This window comes from Thamnophis elegans, chromosome 7 (assembly GCF_009769535.1).
Source record: "Thamnophis elegans isolate rThaEle1 chromosome 7, rThaEle1.pri, whole genome shotgun sequence".
In the NCBI taxonomy this organism is placed as follows: Eukaryota; Metazoa; Chordata; class Lepidosauria; order Squamata; family Colubridae; genus Thamnophis; species Thamnophis elegans.
The window spans coordinates 26,191,940-26,208,328 of NC_045547.1; the positions used below are offsets into that span (position 1 = coordinate 26,191,940).

The following is a 16,389-nucleotide window of genomic DNA, read 5'->3' on the forward strand; positions in this document are numbered from 1 at the left end:
GTGTTTCACTTTACATTTTTATTTCTTTGACAAAATCTCAACACATCTGCATGAATCTCTGCATAAAGCAGATTCTTACTCCACCATATTACATGCTAACACTGAATTCAATTACTCCTATGCTTGCCATGAAAGAACTACCAGTAATAACATACCACTTTACAGTGCTTTACAGCCCTCTCTAAGTGGTTTAAAGAGTCAGCATATTGTCCCCAACAACAATCTGAATCTTCATTTTACTGACCTTGGAAGGATGGAAGGATGAGTCAACCTTGAGCCAGTGAGAATTGAACTGCCAAAGTGCTGGCAGCAAGCAGTCAACAGAAGCAGCCTGCAGTACTGCATTCTAACCACTGAGCTACCACAGCTCAACTACTAGAATAATGTTTCCAGTCCTAGTGTCCTGTCCCAGTACACACACACTCATACACCATGAGCGGGCTTACACATGTTTATTTCACATAACCAACCCCATAGTCATTTCCTAGGTCCCAACTCTGTGTGCAGTTTTTAGAATTAGTTTCAAGCAACCTTTCTGAAAATCGCTGACTGGATGTAGTGAAAGCAACAGGGGCAAGAAAAGGTGCAGGCATTGGCATAATGCCAACAAGAGGAACTAAGAACCCCAGGCAAGATGACAGAAGGATGAATCATTGGATTTCAGGCAGGACAACTGCAACCACTGATTGCAAGGCCCAATGAAAGCAACCACAACTCTCCATATTCCAGGCACAGTGCAGGCAATTTGGCTTTAATGGGTTTGAGGCACGATTGAGGCAACATTATTCCCACAGGTTCAAGGCACAACAAAGGCAATTTGACTTCAATGGGTGCAAGACATGACAACTTGACTTCAATGGGTTCAAGGAATGATGATGGCAACATCTCTAAACGAATTCAAGGCAAAGTGTCAATAGTATTCACATATTGAAGGATTATGAATGGTTCCAAGCACTGAAGTAAATAGGTGCCAACCAGTATGCCTCATTAGGAGGGTTGAGGCTGCCTTCTCATGAATAGACTCACCAACCTCTGTTGCTCCCCCCTCTGCTCAACTCTAGGTGACCTGGGATTGGGTGGAGTGGCAATTCCTCTATTTGACTGACTGGCTGCAGCTGAGCTTCTTCTCCAGCCTGTGCAACTGGCTGTTTATCTGGCTGCTCTCTTTCATCTTTGGGATTTAATTTTTCATGCTCAAATGTAGAGCTTTGCTTCATATTTAAATTCCGTATCCTCAAGAGTCTCCCAATTTCTGATATGTTCTTATAAGATCTTTGTTTCCTCTCCTGTCTTTGTGTTACCTGCAAATTTGGTATAAGTAGTCATCGTTTAGCAACCACTATTGGGACCCACAATTGGATCATTAAGTGAAGCAGTCACTAAGTGAAACTGCCACTGTGCTTAGGATCTTACTTCAGCTTAATTTTGCTTTATGGATCTTTGAAAATCATCAATAAGAGGATCAGCTATAAAATTACTTTTTCCATCACCATGGTTGCTTAATGAGGCAGTTGCTAAACAAGAACTGCCCGTAATTATATTTTCTAGTCTCTCAGCCAAGTCATTTATAAATAGGCTAAGCAGCAGAGGGCCTAGAATGGAGCCCTGCACTCTTTGCAGCCCAAGACTTCTTTATAGCTTCATGGAGTGCCATTGACATAAGTTTGCTGGATAGAACCAAGTGTGTATTCTTCCAATGGTAGCAATTCCAATGGTATAATGCCTTGGTAAACTGCATCCAGTTTTGGTTGCCACAATATAAAAAAGACGTTGAGACTCTGAAAAGAGTGCAGAGAAGATTATCAAAGATGATTAGGGGGCTGAAGGCTAAAACATATGATGCATGGCTGTAGGAATTGGGTATGTCTAGTCTAGTGAAAAGGGGGATTGGAGTGACATGGTAGCAGTGTTCCAATATTTGATGGACAAGAAGCTATGGATGGAAATTAATCAAGGAGAGAACCAACCTAGAACTAAGGAGAAATTCTCTGACAGAGAGAACAATTAACCAGTGGAAAGGCTTGCCTTCAGAAATTGTGGATGCTCCATCACTGGAGGTTTTTAAGAACAGATTGGAAGCTGTTTGACTGTTTAATTGTTCTCACTATTTCTCCTTAGTTCTAGTTGTTTCTCTCCTTGATGCGTTTCCATCCATTGTTTCTTGTCCTGCCTTATGGTTCTTTGGAAACTAGGTTGATCCCCTCTTCTTTGTGGCAGCCCCTCAAATAATGGAACACTGCTAATCAGCTCTATTAAGATTTCATAGAAGATCGTATTGAATGCACTGCATTCATTGCATTGTCTCAGAATCACTTTCATGTGACAAAGACATATGGTACATAAATTTTAAAAAATGGTAATGTCGGGATATACTATGCCTGTCACATTCTTGTGGTGGCTCTATCAAAAGGAAACAAAGCCGAAAACACCAGCCTGAAGATGGCGAGTGAGACCTCGCCAAAACATTGCCAAGACAATCTCAATCTTATACAGGAAAAGACCCGAATACAACAAGACCGGCATACCTACAACCATGAAAATCTATGAAAATATATATAATATATAGTATATAGTATATATTAATTTATAGTGTATAGTGTATGCAAAGGCCGCTTTCCATACTGAGCCCCAATATATTTTCCTATCAAGAATCCTATCCTGCTACTGCAGATGTTTCTGTATTTTGATTCAGGGAACAAGAGAATTCTCCTGAGCCAACATAGAAAATAAGGGCTTTCTATTTTTGGCAAGCCAGTCACTTACTAATGTTAAATAACTTATTTTTATTAGAGAATCTTGGCTGAAAAAATTCCCTGATGATGTAGTATCCCACATTATTTACTAGGTCTTGACTCTCGTCATCCCCTTAGGATTGCCACTTTAAATGTTGGAAAGGTTAATAAATCCACATAAAAGTTTCTTCTGTGCAATTCTTAGAGACAGAAGTGTTCTCATGTAGTTTAGATTTGGAAGCCTTATCCTTAGTTCTCCACACCGTATATCCCAAGCTTTTTATTCAAGCCATTCTCTCTATCTCTTGCCTTCTCTCAGATTGCTATATCACCCTCAGTTAAATATTTGACTTTTTTTCTTATTATAATAATATGAGCAACATGGGCTTTCTGAAGACAGCATTACCCAGCATTAATGTCCAATGAGAAATGCAGTGCCAGGCTTCTTAAATTCACCTCTCAAAGCACTGTAAATTGCCCCTAGCAGAATTTCCCATAATTGAATTCAGCATATAGGATGAAACATGGAATATCATTATAACAGTTAGATCAGTTTCTGAGAACTAGAAATATTTTCTTTCTGTCTAGGAATAGGACAGATGTAAATCAATAGACTATAAAATCTCAGATGAGATTTGTGAATGTAATCAGTATATCTGTTATTGAGAATTCTACTAGTGTCATGCCTAGAAATTGTAATAAGAAAAGTTCTGGAAATAAGACTTAAAAACAATTAAATTGAGTTAAAAGCTTATTTTATGCTATGTTATTTCTACTTGGAGATTCCTACGTTCACATTATAGGACACTAATTCTCAAAATAATACAATATTTTTCAGTCTTGACTATTTTCTGCACTTGGCATTTCTTAATTGGATTACTGCAAAGCTACAGCTGCTGAAAAATGCTGCATTATGCACAGTTCTGGGGACCCTTAGGATGGCCCATATAACACCACTGTTGCACAAGCTGCATTGATTTTCAGTTTCTTCATCCAATTCAAGTTGTTGGGTTTTGCCTTTAAAGTACTACATGGCATGGGTTCATGGTATCCGAGGAGCTGTCTCACTCTAGCCCAGTGGTTCCCAACCTTTTTTTGGTCACCTAAGCCCCATCTAAGCATCTTTAAAAACCTGATGTCCTTCAGTGACACATAATTCTTACTTTAATCAAAAAGTGAACTCTACTCACCCTGAGAAAGCATAAAAGGCCATTAACTTGGTTTAAACAAGGTTAAAATTGCCCTCATTCAAAATCAAATTGCCCCCTGTGGGTCCTGGGTCCCATGTTGGGAACCACTGGGCTAGCCCATCACTCTAGTGGAAGGGGCCTGCTTTGGACATTGCCTGCTAATGAATTCTGGTGGGCAGGGTTAAGAAGAGGACTGTGGCTCCAGCCTTGGGAACACTAGGTAAATACTGTTCCCATCCTTTTCGCCTTCCAGAAGGGATTTTAAATTTGTTTTTGCTAGTTGGCTTGGGGCTCTGAGGGACCCTCCTTGCCGGAGGTAGTTGATGGGGTAAGAAGATTTATGGACCATTTATGTCCTTGGTTTAGGTTTTTTGCATAGGTTTAAATTTTTAATTGTTTTTTGTTCATCTTTTTAGTGTTTGTAAGCTGCCCAGAGTTGCCTTATCAGGGAGATGGGAAGCATCTAAATGTAATAGATATTGTCTCTGAATTGCCTACATTCCTGATTGTATTTATACAAGTCCTTTCTAGGAGAAAATAGGACAAGCTGAACAAAATGAATTAAATAGCACAGAGACAATTATATTATTTTACTTATATTATTAAAAGGCTATGAGATAGTCTTTCTCAAAGTGAAGCTCTCTAGATGTTAATAGATTACAATTTCCATAGTCTGGACCAACCACATTTGGAACACTGAATTGGAAAATGTGGTTGCAGCAATAAACTGCCTAAAACAGAAAAAAATGTACTGCTAATCTAATGTCCCTGTAGTATTCAATGAAAGCAATATAGCTACACATATTCTATACAGTGTGGTTATAATATGCAGATAGATGCTGCCCTACAAATATGATGTTAATACTTCATCAGTTATGTAGCCCTTGGCAGAGCATGCTTTAAATTAGACAAATATAATTCAGCCACACTGATAAAAAACAATTCTTTTCACCATTTTATTTTCTGGGTATGTAGTTAGCCTTAACTCTGCTGACCTGTCTCATTGGGTGGTAAGGCATTCAGTAGCTTATTTGCTTTATAATTTTTTTTAATATGCTTATGTTCCAAAGGTTGTGCAGTAAATCTAAATCTGAAACATGGATTAGCATTTAGGTTTTAGGGTTGGTACTATGGTATTAGGTGTACCTTTGTAATACTGGACCTGAGCTCTAGCTGTGGCTTTCTTTCATTTTTTATAAACACTAATCTTTACTCAAATAACCCTTTTAAGAAATGTAGTAGAAAGAAGAAATTCTTATTGCCTTGTCCCTAGGAAAATCCAAGAAGGGGAAAAAAAAACACATTTTGGCTGAAAGTGGTGCAAACTTAATTGTGGGAAAACTAGGCTGAAAAGAATTAGCATGCTGTATTCATGTCAGGAAAGTGGCTAAGATGTATTTGGTTGGCTGCAGAAGGCAAAAACAACACTCACAAGGATTCTCTGGATATTGGGATAAATTAAAAATACAGCCCCAGTTCTTTTTTAACCAAGTTTTAAGGAGTGCTCTGCAGATACGTTAAGGATTTACATTTTTGTTGAGGCTTGAATTTTGATGATTAAAGAGTAATTCTGTGTTGTATGTCTATTCAAAACCGGACCTTATTTGAGACTCAATTTGCACACTGTATTGCCACTTCAGATTGGACACTAAAATAAAAGCTCCATGCCTACTATTTCTAGTTTTTTGTTTGTTACTCCTACAGATAATTGGACTACAGGATAATCCCTAAAATTAATAAATGATAAATGTAAGTCCATTTGTAAATATATGAATTGTCTTTGTGGCTCTTGCCTTAATATATTCTATTTTATTATATTGTTATCACATTCTTTTGTATTTGATATTTTTAATCTGTTGTTAGTGACCCAGAGTTGTTTGGTAAGTGGGTGGCTGTATAAATGAAAAGACTAGATAAATCAATAAATCTTAAGTGCCAGTTCTACTTCCATATGATAGAAGATAAGTATTTCTAAGTGTATTTCTAAGTTTTTCTTATCTAAAAATTCAGAAATCTAAATATAGATTTCCTTCACCTTCCATATCCACCACCGAGGAATAGTGACCATTCTGTGGTCACTAGTATACTTGTGGATTGGTTAAGTAAAGAGTCAATAATCCTGTCCTTAATTCAGGTGAGACAGATATAATGTATGTATGGAAATTCTCTTAAGAACGGATCACAGTGTCCTAGTTTTAAGTGGAAACCTGAGAGAGATACAATTAAAAAGGTAAAGGTTCCCCTCGCACATACGTGCTAGTCGTTCCTGACTCTAAGGGGTGGTGCTCATCTCCGTTTCAAAGCCGAAGAACCAGTGCTGTCTGAAGATGTTCCCGTGGTCATGTGGCTGGCATGACTAAATGCCGAAGGCACATGGAATGCTGTTACTTTCTCACCAAAGTAGTCCCTATTTTTCTACTTGCATTTTTTTAAACATGCTTTTGAACTGCTAGGTTGGCAGAAGCTGGGACAAGTAATGGGAGCTCTCTCCGTTATGTGGCGCTAGGGATTCAAACCGCCAAACTGCCTACCTTTCTGATCGACAAGCTCAGCATCTTAGCCACTGAGCCACCATGTTCCTTAGAGATACACTTATTCCTCTCTAAATATCAGTCACATGCTTAGGGGAACTATAATTTCTGCCCATGTTTGGAAAACTTGAACAGACAAGTCTTTGATCAAGTTTTAGTATACTGTGCACAAAACAAACTCTTGTTTATACTGTGCACTCAAGCATGGGTACAAACTTCTGAACAAAGAAGAACTTCATTTGTACTTATTCAATAGCTTGTGGTTTCTGCATAGGAGCAATAATAGAATTAGCAATATTTCTGAACTTTAATTCTGGATGTGAATGGGTAGAAAATTAGCTAACACAACTATCTAACAGCTGGAAAAATCCTACAAATTACTTTTCAGACTTATGGCATTTTAAAATATATTTTATAGTAAAATATGTGAGTTTAATATCTGCTGCGGTATACAATCTGTTTCTTTCCTCCTCCTATCTTAGAATCAGGAAACAGTAAATTTAGAGAGGGATTTAGGAGTAGGAGACTGAAGGATACAACTTGAGATCTGTTATTTGAAAAATATTTAGTATTTAAATGAAATGCCCTAAAGAACAGTCAGCAAACCAGATAGGAACCTTTTGTATAGAAATATTATAAAATGTGTCAAAACTCGTGTGAAATGCTTTTTCTTATTATGAGAAGGCTGATGGTAGCATTATAAATAGCAACAAAGCAACAGATTTGCTGGTAGCTGAACATAGGAGAATCACAAAATGTAGAAAAGTATTCTACCTGTTATCTCAAAAGAGTTTAACATGAATATAAAATGCTAATCAATATTTTAGATGGATACCCAAACTGATATTTAGGTTAAACCAAATGTTCTCTGACATTACTACTTTCCATTTCACAGGGGGGAAAAAATCAATATCTAGGCTTGGCCTTGTGATTTTTTCCCCCTTGTAAAATTTCCAGTTCTTTCTTCTACTTCCTTCCTGCCTTCCTCAAACAGAGTCATAAATACATTGATGTTAACTTAAAGTTAAATATGTTTACTTTCCTTCCACATACATACTTTGGGTGCAAGTATATTCTTTATAGGTGAATAAGTGATCTACATGCTATCTGAAGTAAATTCTCCTGAAACCCTCCTGTTTCTACTTACTATTTTATGGTAGATGTAACTGGGAAGAGAAACGAGTTTTTTTTCCTTGTCCATCTATATACTATTACAACTCTTGTCTTTACCATCAATTGACATAGGACAAAAGTTTTTGAATCAAAATAAAACAAATGGCTAAGGATGTGCTCAAAATATCGCACTCATGACTACCAAAGGAATGAAATTTGGGAAAGTTGTGGCTGTTTCAGGCTGCGCCCGTGCTCAGTCTGCTGCTGGGGTCATGTGATGGTCATTCTGAACTGTAGCAAGAAAGGTTGTAAAATGGGGCAAAACTCACTTCGCAACATGTCTTGCAACAGAAATTTTAGATTCAATTGTGGTCATAAATTGAGGGCTACCTGTATTTTGGAATTTGGTATGCCATTCAGAATAGACTGTCTGCATATATAAATATATAAATTCACTCTAACTACATAACTGTTCCTGATGCATACTTTATTCTCTAATCTTCTATTGTACTTTTAAAATATTTGTGAACTGGGTGCTTCTTGAACTATCCAGAAGTAACTAAGATCTTTTATAGATTATTTGAAGCACAATATTTGTAGCTGTAGCAGGTTGCATGTGTGAATATGTCTCCATTTGAATGATTATTGAGAAACACAATCACATGACTAATTTCCTTCCTCTGTTGTATTCTTGAAATACCTGTCTGTTCATGTCTATGAATGAGATATGAATAATCTTCATTCTCTTAAAGTTCATTGATTTTTCTCTCTTTTTCTACTGAGATAATAATACTAACTGATCAGAACTCCTAGTTCCCCAAATTGCATTCTTATCAATGTTATTTTGAAAAGAAAATCTCTGAAACAAATGGGGCAGCACAGAACATCATCATAGATGCATTATCATCTACCATTGTTGTAGACCAAGCTGTCCTGAAAGAACTTTTTAAAAAAGTTCTTTGAAGATATTATGTATGGTTTCCAAGTCATTGTATACCTCAAAAATATCTGTCCTTTCTAAATGCATATATTGAGGCACTTTGATTCAGTATGCCTTTTATTCCTTTCCTTCTCCTTTCTTTTGTACATTTGCTCATTCAAATAGTAAGACTGGAGAATGAAAGGCTTGTACTTGGTTGATCATACTTTTTTAATGCTTAAGTTAGCTCTAAGTTACAGGGCCAGATCTATTTTGCTTCAGGAATAACATTGGCTCCAAGGACTACTTCAATTCTAGATTTCTAACACATTCTGACATAATAAAGTAGTGTCTGATTCTTTGTGGAAAGATCTTTTCCTCTTCATTACTTACAGTTCACATCCATTCAAAGCAAGTGGGAAGAGCTTTTAGATTCACATGTTGAAAATGTCCAGACAGATTTCAGTTCTATGCTTTTTGCTTGAGAATCAAGCTCTGGCAATGATCCAGCACATTGTTTTGCAAGATTGTCTTTGTTGAGGAATGTTGACTCATGAAATGAAGGATTTATGACATTCTTTATATCAGCTGGCTACTGTCAGAAAATTTAGCACTGTGCATTTGATGCAAGCAATAGCAAAGGATGATAGCTTTGGAAGATACCTTAGAAGTCATCTATTTCAACCCTCAATGCAGGATCTACTAGACAGATTATCATTCAGCCTTTTTTTTTGAAGACCTCCAGAGTTCTTGTGGCATTTTTTTCACTATCAGTTTGACTGAATCTACCACCATATAACTTTAACACTGGGTCTGGTCTGACCTTCTAGAATAGTAGACATCCAAATCCCTCTCTCACTGTATGTGCAACTCTTCAGTAAGCTAAATGCACCCATTTAACCATTCCATTCTTTAACCTTTCCCTATGGACTTGGTTTCGAGACTCTTTGTCCTCTTGAGAATTCTCCTCTGAACGTGCTTCAATTTGTCACTGTCACTTCATCATTTGCAGTATCCAGGTGACTGCAGTCTGTCCTTCCTATCTAAATAGGTCATGACTTACTTAATCAGGAGTAAGTGATCTATTACAAGATTGCATAACCATATCAATGATACTAGTATATCCCAAACTGTTGGATAACCTATTGAAAAGCTTTCTATACCTGTTAAAAAAGATAGGGGAAAGGATCAAGGTATAATATATAGCTTAATGCAAATTGATCTATTTGGGTTTATTTAGCAAACTAGTTAAAGTAGCACAATAGCAGTATCATTCAGAATTACTGTACGTATATACCCACCCACAGTGTTATACAGCAGTCTCTGGGCAGTTTATAATGTCAGCAAATTGCCTCCAAATATCTGGGTCCTCATTTTACCAATCTTGGAAGGATGGAAGGCTGAATCAGCCTCGAGCCATATCAGGATCAAACTTCAGACTGTGGGCAGAGTTAGCCTGCCATATTGCATTCTAACCACTGTATTACCAGTGGTTAGAATATCAGTATCTGAAACAGTATAAGTTTCAAATATGAAATTCTAGTTTCATACACAATTGATAAATGCATGGGGCCTCTGTCTGAAGAAGAATCATTCATGAGGTTATTATTGGCACAGGAACCCTATTGAATGATTTATTTTGTCTTTGGTTTTAGATATATAGCAGGTACAGGCTCTGTATTTGTTGGCTGAAGGAGACTTTCTAAATGCATGTGAAGGTACCTGTGCTGGTGGCCTAATAGTTTAATCAGAAAATCTTCTGCAACAGCATAAATAAGCAAAATGTGCTGCTGCCTCACAGTTATCCAAGTTGTTTTGCATACATTTGAACCGAACGTGAATATACAGATGTGAATCATTGCTGCATAGATGAAAAATGATTTATTCTCTTCCTCTCTGAGGCATCTATGCATCCCAATGCACTGAGCAATTCAAATTGAACCCTCCCTCTTTTTACAAAATAAAAATTTAGTCCCTTAGCAAATTTCCTCATTTTATGATCTTTAAAAATGCACAATATTTTGATTGCTTTGTTTGGTTTTTAAGAGATTAGGTAGGCTGAGTATAGTATCTCATTGCTGAACTACACATGTTTTTTTTAAGGTTTTTTTCAAAACCTTTCTAGTTATTTTTTTTTAAGTTATGCATTCTGTTTCTACAGGTTTGAAGTTCATATCTCCCTGGTATTCTGAATTTACTTTTAAGAGAAAAGTCTAGAAAGATAGTAAAAAATAACCTCTATAGTCTATAATAAGCATGCTTAAATGCTGGCTTAATCAAAGAAAAAATGAAAAGGGTGGCATCAGTAACAATGTATACTTTCTCTGTGTTTATACACACACTTTCTTTTTGTCTTGGACAGCTGCTTAATCAATCAACTTGGTCAGGTTTTCTAATATGCAGGAAAGAATTTGTGAGGCCCACCCAGTTCCCACGAAGTCAACATAAGTTTCCAAACACCTCTAGAGCTCCTACGTGCAAAAATGTGTGCAAACCATGTGATCACTAAAGTTTCAGCCTCTTTGCAAAAATGTTGGCACCCATCCCAGTGGGATGAAGTTTTTGAGAAAGGAGAGATGGATCTCTGACATACTGAAGTATTGCCCTTACCCAAAGCGTGCCCTTACCCTGACTCTGTATTCTGAAAGATCATACTCAGAAGTTTAAGAAGATGGCGTAGTTTCTTAAAATTTAATAGAAATTCTTGGATGCTTTATTGCACTGCTGTAGTGATGGTTGATTAATTAGTTCTACCTTCTGTATTTGGGAAGATTTCAGCTAATAGGGAGTTGATATCAGTGGTGGGTTTCTCATATAGTTACTACCGGTTCACTGTGTGCACACCTGCCCGCTTTGCACACACAAGCCTACTTTGCAGGCACATGAGTCCTTTCCACACATGCACCCTGGCCTCAAAAACATGCTTAAATAGGACAATATAGAGCAAGGTGAATGGGCGGACCCACCTGCGATTCCACAACCAGTTTGGATGAACCTGTCCAAACCAGCTGAATACCACCTCTGGTTGACAGGTTGTAATAATCAACTTACATAACAGAATTATAAATTCTGAATTTATAGAATTTATTAGAGCAAATGTGACATGGAATTTAGCTTTTTTCCCTAATATTGTGACATTCTCTCATATTGTGACATTCAGATTGCAAGGAAGTGGATCTTAATTTGCTTGCTCTGATAGGAGTAGTTGCCTTTAATGTTCTTTACATTTGCAGCATCAGAGTAAGCTGGGAGTGAGAGGGCAGCAGCTTTAAGTCTGCGATTTAAGAGGATTGCAGTTAATGTCCTTTTAGAATTAGAGACAGCTGAGTGGATAAGGTCTGTTTTTAGGATTAGCGTATATGTCTGTGTCACTGTATGGATTGTATGTATGGGCAGGTGCAGCTAGCTTAACTGAACACTGAGTCCAATGAATGAGCAGAAGTGGACTAAATTTCTGATGATCTAATTGGTTAGCTAGTGATTGGTTTGGATGTCTGTAACAAGTGTTCCTCCTCCAGGATTTTACTGTGGGTGGAAGGGCCAACCTGATACATATCACTTAAGACTTGAATAAACTTGGGAGAGGGTGTGTTTCAGCCTTGGAAATGTGCTCACATTTATGTTTTAAGTAAGATACCAGTAAGGCAGGGAGAGTGGCTATTATCATTCAGAAGATTCTTGTGTCTTTCATAGATGCTGCTTCAGAGATAAATGAATGCAGGACTCTATTTGTGAAGTTGGGCTCTAAGGAACAGATGGAATTGCTGCTACTGTACTGGTCTTCCTGTTATGTAGCTACTGCTCTGTCTGAATTTCTTGATACTATTGGCAGGAATTTCCTAGACTTACAGTACAGCCTTGAAGTTCATGGCTACCTTTGCAACCATAGACTTGATACAAATCATTGAGCGTCTGACCTTAAGATCAACAAAACATAGCTATTCTCACTGCATTTGTGGATGCCATCTAGCTGTTCTGTTTCAGATTATCTACTACTTCTTAGATTGTTTCAGAACATCACTTGAAGGGTTGCTTGAAGCATCTATTGATAAAATTGCTTGGATTCATTCTGAGTTGGACCCTAGCTTTACAAGTCCTGTTGAGGTGCTTTAGATGTAGTTTGGTGGGGTTGTATATACTGTATGCATGTGTGTATACATATACACACATATACACACATACACTTAGGCAAGAAAAACCAAATGTACAGGTACGGATTAGATGAAACTTGGCTCTGTAGCAGGATTTTGGAGTCCTAGTGGACAATCACTTAAATACGATCCAGCAGTTGGTCGTAGCAGTCAAAAAGGCCAATACAATCCTTGGTTGCATTTACAGAGATATAGTATCAAGATCACATGAAGTATTAGTACTGCTTTATAAAGCCTTAGTAAGACCACACTTGGAATATTACATCCAGTTTTTTTCACTACAATATATATTTAAAAAAAAGACTGTTTAGACTCTGGAAAGACAGAGAAGAGCAACAAAGATGATTAGGGGCCTGGGGGCTAAAATGTATGAAGAACAGCTGCAGGAATTGGATGTGTCTAGTCTAGAGAAAAGAAGGACGAGGTATGATGTGATAGCAGTGTTTCAATATTTGAAGAGCTGCCACGAAGAAGAGGAGTCAACCTATTTTCCAAAGCACCAGAAAGCAAGACAAGAAACAATGGATGGAAACTAAATGAGGAGAGAAGCAAATTAGAACTAAGGAGATGTTTACTAACAGTGAGAAAAATTAACCGGTGGAACAGTTTGCCTTCAGAAGTTGTGCTCGCTCCACTGCTGTAGTTTTTTAAGAAGTGGTTGCTCCATTGTTAGAGGCATTGTGGAGCCATTTGTTTGAAATGGTATAGGGTCTCCTGTTTGAGGAAGGGGGTGGACTAGAAGACCTCCAAGGTTCTTTCCAACTCTGTTATTCTTTTCATTAATTCAGTTAATGTAAGAGTTTGAGCTTGTTGATTCTGAAGATATACCAGATGGCCTGAATTTTGAACACAGTCACCTATTCATTAGGTCCACATCTCTTCTGGTAGGTCATTTCAGATCATTATGTGTCATTGTGTCCAAATGGTGTAGTTCCATCTCCTGTAAAGGAATTGGATGTCTTCCTCTTCTTCAATAATCTATTGATAGATCCAGTGGTATTAGATAAGCCTTCCTATCCTGAAGAAAGTTGTTAAGATGATCAAACTGCAGATTCAAAGGCCTCGGGAAGAAGAAATTTATTATATGGACCTCTTTATGTTCTCCTGTTTTCTCTTGAGAATGTGGAATCAGTTTCCACATAATTCCAACTACGGCCAATCTTAAAAACCTGAAAATACTAAAAATCAAAAAATGGAAAGATTATGATACAGAAATCATGATGATGATAAAAATAATAGAGTAGTAGTAGTAACTTCTGATGATCAAACAACTGTGCTTAATTTTTCACTTTGTCCTTCATTCAAATATTATCTCAATAAAGTTTGAGTATTTTTCTGGGATTAAGTTTGATGGCTTCTTTGAGAGCCCCCAGGACAAAAGAGCAGGATATAGCTTGAATAAATCTATGATGATGAATCATTTTAAGATTTATCTCTTCAAAGCATCACACAGCTGCATTTTTCCTATTCTATAGCCTGTGTTATAGTTTCAGGGATTATTGAATCAGAGAATTTGTTCTTTTCCAATTAGGTTTATTAAAAGTCTACATCCAGCATAGATCTTCTATGAAATTCAATAGGTATTGTCCCAATGCATACCCAGGAAATGTTGTGAAAGAGGAACAAGAAAATACAGACTATTACAGGAAGTTACTGAGCAAGTAGAGCTTTTCTTATGTATGGAACCTTTTGAAGATAGATTGTTGAATTTATGCTTATAGAAAGTTAAGAACATACACCTTCTGGTAATTTACTCTTATGATGGCTTCTTCTGTGGTTGCAGCTGGGACTGATTCTTCCTGCATTATTTTCCTTAAGTAATAGCATGCAAGTAGTCCCAAGATGGCAATAATGGATGACATAGATGGAAGATTTTCTCTTTTTATTTCTTAAGAACCACCAAAAGTTCTTAATGCTTATTTAGAATTGGAATTATTAAAATTCCAAGCAGGCAGACGTTCTTTATAAAGGATAACTGGTGATATGTTGGATGCTCATGCAAAAGCATGGTAAAATCTCAGATGTAATTTTCTAGAGCATCATTTAGAATTTTCCATATTTCTATGTTCACTAAACTTGCAAGTTGGATTATAAAGATATAATGGCTTTAATCTTTTTATCTGTGTTTTATAGCTTTCAAGACAGCTGGTTCAAACAAAACACTAGTCTTTTCAAGTAATTTCTAGCAAAGAAGTTTTTTTTAAAAAAATATAGCATATGTGCAAGCATATGGAAAATGTTATTTTTTAAATTAAAATAACTGCATCTATATAATTGCATCTCAATTCAATTGGTCTGTGGGATTGGTTTAGTATTATAAGCTAACTGGCTTGCTTATATTACTAGAATTTTATATGCTTATCCAAATTAATATTACATAAACAATTACAAATCATCTGTGAGACCTTAGCAGCTGCTCTCATCCCACAAAATAATTTGACCCTAAACCCCAAAGTATTCAGAAACATTCTTCACAGTCTGTTTTGATGGGCACCACTTCAAAGTGACTGTGGTTTAAAAATATGCTGCTATTTTGGTGTCCACTTGTGTGGGATAAAATTTCCCATCAGTAATAGTAAGACTGTAATAAGACACCGGAAAAAAATAGAAAAGATAAAAAGAATGTTCAAGGTACATTTTTTTTTCTGGAAAACATATGTGATGATGAAATAACTTAGAAATCTTTTTTTTTAATTCGAAATAATTCTGGCTAATGAAATACAGAAATCAGAGCAGTGGATAGAAGAAATCCCAAGCAGTAGGCTTTTTACAGCAGATTAGATATCAGTTTAAAAATGAATGTTATGCCCCTTATGGGCCACCATGCACAGCTGGTTAGTTATGTTGGCCTGATGGATCATATTATGCACATTAAGTGCATGATCTGCAATATTAGTACACCTATGTCAAATAACTGAATCTTAATAGTTTTGATTTATGCTTCTTCAGATGTCCTATAACTCATTTCATAACCTTGCCTTGTACCTGCTGAACCTGCACCCCAATACCTTATTTGGTATTTATATTTAGCAGGCATAGGCCATCATTAAGAGAGAAAAATGGACCACCAGGGCTCTTTCTCGTACATATGTCCATAAGACGCATCAAGGTTTTGAAGAGGCAATTTTTTAAAAAAAGTAGGTAGGTAGATAGAGGGATAGAGAGGGAGCGAAAGAGAGAAGAAATACAGTAGGGAGGGAGGGAGAAAGAGAGAGTAGTTAGGTAGGTAGGTTGGTAGAGGGATAGAGAGAGAAATAGAGATAGAGGGAAATACAGTAGATAGGTAGCACTAAAGAGCTAAGTTTGCCACTTACTGTACTAGCTGAGCTGAAAAGCCCTCTTGGCAAATAAGATGTGTTGAAAGAAAGCACTAAGGAAACATGTTGATACCAAGCTTTGTAGCATATAGATCAGGGCTGTCAAACTCATGGCCTATAGGCCAGATGTGTGGCCATGGCCACGCCCAGTTTAGCAAAGGGGGGTAAAGTCCAAAAATGTCACATGACACTGCTGTGAAGTCAGCCGAGTTGATTCCATCTTGGTATATTTATTTACTAGAAGAAGATATCACTAGATATTTCAAGGCTATAGCTACTGAAATTTACACAAAGTGGCATTACTTATTATTACTATTATAATGGTTGGTTGCATAACCAGATTTGGCATTTTTAGCCATCTATTGAGTTTTTCCCAAGGCAGATGTTATTGCTTAATAATATTGAAGTTATTGTCACAGGATGTAAACTATTCCAA

The 16,389-nt window shown here is 36.9% G+C and overlaps 2 protein-coding genes across 2 annotated transcripts in view; one reads left to right on the forward strand and one right to left on the reverse strand.

Moving 5' to 3' along the window:
- The window catches only part of LOC116511109 (synapsin-3-like), a 187,344-nt gene that overhangs the window by 127,857 nt on the left and 43,098 nt on the right, over nt 1–16,389 (reverse strand). The gene's annotated exons all lie outside the window — the stretch shown is intronic.
- LOC116511110 (metalloproteinase inhibitor 3) overlaps nt 1–16,389 on the forward strand; it is a 35,601-nt gene that overhangs the window by 9,630 nt on the left and 9,582 nt on the right. The gene's annotated exons all lie outside the window — the stretch shown is intronic.